Genomic DNA, 5,693 nt, shown 5'->3' with positions numbered 1-5,693 from the left:
TTTTTCTCTCTTAATGGCGCAAACACCATTTTGAGAAACCCTTTCGGGTCATGTGTTTTTCTCTCTTAATGGTGCAAATTCCATTTTGAGCAACCCTTTCGGGTCATAAGTTTTCAATTTCACAAGTTTTCAATTTCATAAGTTTCCAATTTGGTACATTTTCACTTTCTTTCATTATGGGACGCCACAATTTCTGATAATGACACATCAGAAAACCACACTTACAACTTTACAAAGCTCCTAGAGCTATTATATCTATCAACCAATCATTACGGCTGATAATACAAGGCCTCTAGGACCAGGACTTCCTACCCTTTCGGGTAATTATACAAGATCTCTAGGACCAGGACATTTTCACTTTCTATCATTATAGGACTTCCGCCGACAACTTAGGGTTAATATAAGGCGCCACAATTTCTGTTAATGACACATATCAGAAAAAAACACTTACAACTTTACAAAGCTCCTATAGCTAGGATTTCTATCAACCAATCATTACGGCTGATAATACAAGGCCTCTAGGACCAGGACTTCCTACCCTTTCGGGTAATTATACAAAGCTTCTAGGGTTAGGACTTTCACCAACAACTACAGTTTATTATACGACGCCATAACTTTTTTAATAAACACACATCAGAAAACAACATATCAGTTGACTTTACAGGGCTTTCTCAGATGAAACTGTCACCAAAACTATTCCCTTTTAAAAAACATATACCTTTATGATATGAATAGTACGTCTCTCTGTAACATGCTTTGTATCTCTCACGAAAAATCTTGTTTCCGAACGCTAAATCTAACTGGCAATGATAGTCAGTTGATACTTTCTCTTCGAGACCAGGCATAGGAATCATATCAAACGAATCAAAAAACATTTTCAATGCGGTTTTGCTTTTTAAAAAATTTATGTTAAAATCTCCCACAACAACTGTCGGAATAGAGGCATTATATCTAATATCGAATAAAGGATTAAAATCCTCAAAAACTGATCTCAAACTCGCTCCAGGCGATTTGTACAACAAAACAACAGTCATCGGTTCATTTTCAACGGAAACATCCAACCAGCAACGTTCCACATGCGAATTTCTGAAAGGTCTATCGGTTCGTAAAACTCTATTATCCAAATCGTTAACTACATTTTCTGGTATATCTTTTAAATAAATGGAAGAACCAAATGCAATTCTACGTGCCGTTCTTGGCAGATAAATACCACCCACTTCCCTAAAGGATGGAACATGAAACTCATAATTTTTTTTTCTTCCACGTTTCAACACAGCATAATAACTGGGCATTTCTTATTACGGTGTCTGCTAAAATATCTTCCAAATGTGCGTTTAAGGACTGCACATTGTGAACATAAATATAAACCCGTTCGTTCAAGAACGGTAACGCAATACTCTTCGTATCTCGTAATCTTTTAAGTTCCAATTCAACTTGATTGTTTTTAGGCGCATTTGGAACTTGAAATTTACCCTCAACATACAAACCAGAGGCGTTTCTCGCTCTACTACAAGCAACGTATAAATGAGCTCTCTCTAATTTCTTTCTTTGACTACAATGCACTACTACAGACGAATACGTATCGCCTTGACTCTTGTGTATCGTACTAGCCCCAGAAATGACCAAAGGAAACTGTTTCCTAGAGACCGAAACATTATTTTGCCTCCATCTTCTACTGAATGCCTTAGTAACTTTCTCGACAGGAGTCCAAATCCTGTTAAAGTTATTCTGCTCGTATAACCCATGACTCTTTTGTCTCAACAACTTTCCAACATTAGCATCAGCAAACTCAATCCAAACCCTAAAGGGAATTTGTTCACCGAGTCTATTTGTGCAGTACTCTATTTTTCTTAACCAACCTGTTGCCCCATTTGTAAGTCCGTCAGACGTATCAACATTGTTAGTCATCATGTATCTGGCGCCACACGCGAGCGTTAATTCTTTAGGCAGAACATACGTATCAGACGTTGCCAACGTTTGAACTTGAGAAAGAATGTTATTTCTAACTTCGCTACTAAGATCACCATTTACAACATCTACTGAAACGGAAATAGACTTTTCCGTATTCATGTTTAAAAGCATCTCTTCGTTAAATTGGTTCACTTCAACGTTAGTAGGGAAAAGATGTATCGCTTCTTTTGGCGGTACAAGCTCTCTATTTACTTCTCGACTTACAAAAAAGTCAATATCATCCAGCCATTCTGTTCAAAGCTTCCGCAAACCTTTTGTCATCTTTTTGCCTCATGATTTCTTCAAGCTCTGCAAACTGGAATTCTTCCCAAATTGGGTTACCAATTAACGCCGCATAAGGATTGTCAGTAGCACTTTGACCTTGAAAAGCGAAATTATCGGGCACTGGTCTAAGTTGGTTAAAATCTCCAACTAACAGTACAGATACACCACCGAAATAATCTGGACAACCCATTATCTCTTGCAATCTCGAGTTCACTCGGTTAAAAACCTTCGCACCAACCATTGATATTTCGTCAATAATTAACAATTTCACTTGACCATACATCAACCTACAATTGTGAAGAGTTTCACTTTCTAATCTGGAAATGCTTCCGGCAAATTGACTAACGGGTAGACAAAAGGTCCTATGCAAAGTCGCCCCACCTATATTAAAGGCAGCCTTGCCCGTAGGTGCGTATCGCAGAACTTTAACCTCCGAGGGGTTAGACCCTGGTTTGCTTATTGTAAAATCTGGTAACAGATTCAAATATGGCAATTATCAAAACGCTTTTTCCAACACCAGCGCCTCCTGTAACAAATAGCCGTAATGGCGTTTCTTTGCACTTTAAATGGTGCAGAACTTCATAAAATATTTCTTTCTGTTTCAAATTCAGCTTTCTAACAAGGTCATTGTATTCTGAATCATTAACTAACGTAACTGATGGAGCAACAGTTTTTCCGCATAGTCATCAAGAATATCTCTGTTAATATTTCCTATTGCCTCTTCCACTGTATTTATTAGAAATTCAGAATCTTCAACAATTAAAGATCGATCTATTTCATTTTGATGTTCCAATTCAGGTTGGATATTAGTAAGATCAGCGTCAATAGCTTCACTTTCGAAATCTCTCACAGCCTGTTCAATAGCTACTTCGTCAATTTCATTATGAAATTCTTTACTAGAATCCGTTATAATCTCAAGTCTAAGCTCATACTCAGATTTTACATCCTTTGTCAAAATATCTCTACTCTCATCACGCCAAGGCGTGAATATCATGAATTGTCCACAATAAAACTGCTCGGGATCTTTCACTAAATTGAGTCTACGATACCGTACAATTTTAGAATGACCACGTTTTCTAATGAACCCTGAATCATTTTTCAGTTTTAACCATTAACACATTGAACTTCAGCGTTCTCACCGTCATCAATATAACTTTGGAGTTTCGAAACTCTACGACTTTTGGAAAATTCATACCAAGCCGCATATTCAGCTAACGTTACTGCCTCTAAATCATCTGGCCTTTGAACATATTGGTCTAACATTCCAGAAGCGAAAACATCCATACTATCATTTGGCAACTGTTCAAGCTCAACTTTGCTTTTGAGAATATGAACACGATTTTCAGGCACATTTTTATTAACATAAATGCGAGCCCGACTACACCTGGAGACTGGAATTTGTAAAGCACTATAAGCCGCTTCCTGCGCGCTTACCTCGTGCGCGTTCAAAAACTGATTAGCAATCACCTTCAACTTTTGCTTCACCGTACATTTATCTGACTGCGCTCGTTTAGCAGCTTCACGCAGAAGCATTGACATACCACGCTGGGATTTCCCTATATAAGACGCGATATACATAACCAGAGCGTAAGGATCAAGAACAAACTGAATGTCCATATTCGCTTGCCAGATGCGCAAAATGCACGGGTTGTACAGATTAACCTTAGTATCTTTAGGGTGTCTTTTCAATAAAACCACTTTCCTTTTGAGGTCATACGTAATGGCTTTAATATAATCATCTTCGGTTATACGCAACGTTTCCAACAACTCCTCAAAACTATCTACCCACAGTTCTTTTTCTTTCGATTGCAAAAGCTCAAGCAATTTCTTGGAATTGTTCTTACACTTAAGTTCTTCGTTATGACTACCCGGTTCTCTTAAACTCGGATCATAAATAATAGTTCTAGGCATGGGAGGAAATTGAATTCCAAAACGACAAACTGAACTATTATTAACCTTCTTCCTACACGTTGTCGTGTGTTTATGCATTTGCAATGACGTTAACATATCCCCATTATCATCGTTCAGTTTACCAGCGCAAGAAATAACTTTATCAATATATTCCTCTACCTCTTTATCATTTGACAAGTCACCTTTAAGCTTCGGTGCATCTTTAATCCATATCAACCCATGTTGATGAGGAGAGCCTCTTTGCTGTATTTCAACCCTGAAGTAATAATCTTCAATAACACCAAGAGGGCCTAGCTTTGGCAGAGCTTTAAGAAGAGCCCGAAAACGGTGGTCACAATATCTAGCACAAGTAACAGGATCATACTGAATCAACTTTGCCTTTTCCGAAAAACTTAAATTGCCAATATCATCATTCGCTAAGCGATCCTAACCCGAAGTCACCCTCAGTATTTTCAAAAGCTCAGGCCATTTGCCTTCCGTAGCTGAAAACGTTATAAAAAAGGAAGCCGTACCAAGCTGCCTAATCATAGCCATCAAGTCTTTCTGCCTATGCTGCCAATATGAAGGCGAGGACTGCAAATTTTCTAATAGCACTACACCACAGACACGTGGTGAGTCTAAGTTTTCCAAGAGATCTAGCTAATTATTATGCCCAATCACGATTGTTAAAACATGTATCTACCTGGACTCGAACCTGGGACTTCCCGCGTGTGAAGCGGGCATGATAACCACTACACCATAGAAACGTGGAAATACTGAGTTTTCGGGCTAATTCTTTTAACCGATCACGATGGTCAAAACATTTATCTACCAGGGCTTGAACCTGGAACCTTCCGCGTGTGAAGCGGACGTGATAACCACCACACTACAGATACGTATTAACACTGAGTTTTCCAAGAGATCTAGCTAGTTATTATGTCCAATCACGATGGTCAAAGCCGTACTTCTGTAATTAACTAAAATTAACATACGTAGACTTAATTGTTTTGATCAAACTGGCTGATAGCACACCCTGAATACTTAATTGTTAATTTAAGATAATTCCGAAAAGTAACTTCGCTGTAGTTTTTACGTTAGCAGTGGGGAAAAATCACGATAAACCCCATGTTAATCTCCATAGGAAATTTACCAAAAGCATGTGAATTTTACTTTAACGTTACAAAACGGTATCAAGTTATATCTACAAGGGCCTACCGGCCCTGTAGAATAGACGATTGTAAAACAACTTTAATTACACAACACAAATGTTTCTTTTCTATTGTGAAATTAAAAGTGCGTTTTAAATAGTAACTTCAATCTCAAAGATATAGATTTATTTATGGACATATGGAATGCATCGGAAATTAAAGTGGCTAAAGTTAATCAAATTGTGCATTTATTCTCGAACACTACAATTGCCCTTTCCGTCACATGATCAACACATTACACTATGCAAATGAAACACTTAGAATATTCTGAGAATATTTGGAAACAAACTAGTAATCTCCAAGTGGATTTTTATCAGCCGGACATGTGTAGATTTTCTTGAGTACCACAAATAAACCATT

General features: G+C 37.8%; 1 non-coding gene across 1 annotated transcript; it reads right to left on the bottom strand.

Annotated features, from left to right (window-relative positions):
• Positions 1-4,819: 4,819 nt before the first annotated feature.
• TRNAV-CAC (transfer RNA valine (anticodon CAC)) lies at positions 4,820-4,892 on the bottom strand. The gene has a single exon. It is a non-coding gene; the product is annotated as a tRNA-Val (tRNA).
• Between the last annotated feature and the right edge of the window lie 801 nt (positions 4,893-5,693).

This window comes from Phalangium opilio, unplaced genomic scaffold (assembly GCF_054372755.1).
Source record: "Phalangium opilio isolate 3A_F unplaced genomic scaffold, DU_Popi_V2 ptg000225l_1, whole genome shotgun sequence".
Classification (NCBI taxonomy): domain Eukaryota; kingdom Metazoa; phylum Arthropoda; class Arachnida; order Opiliones; family Phalangiidae; genus Phalangium; species Phalangium opilio.
This window is presented reverse-complemented; position numbering and strand designations above follow the sequence as displayed.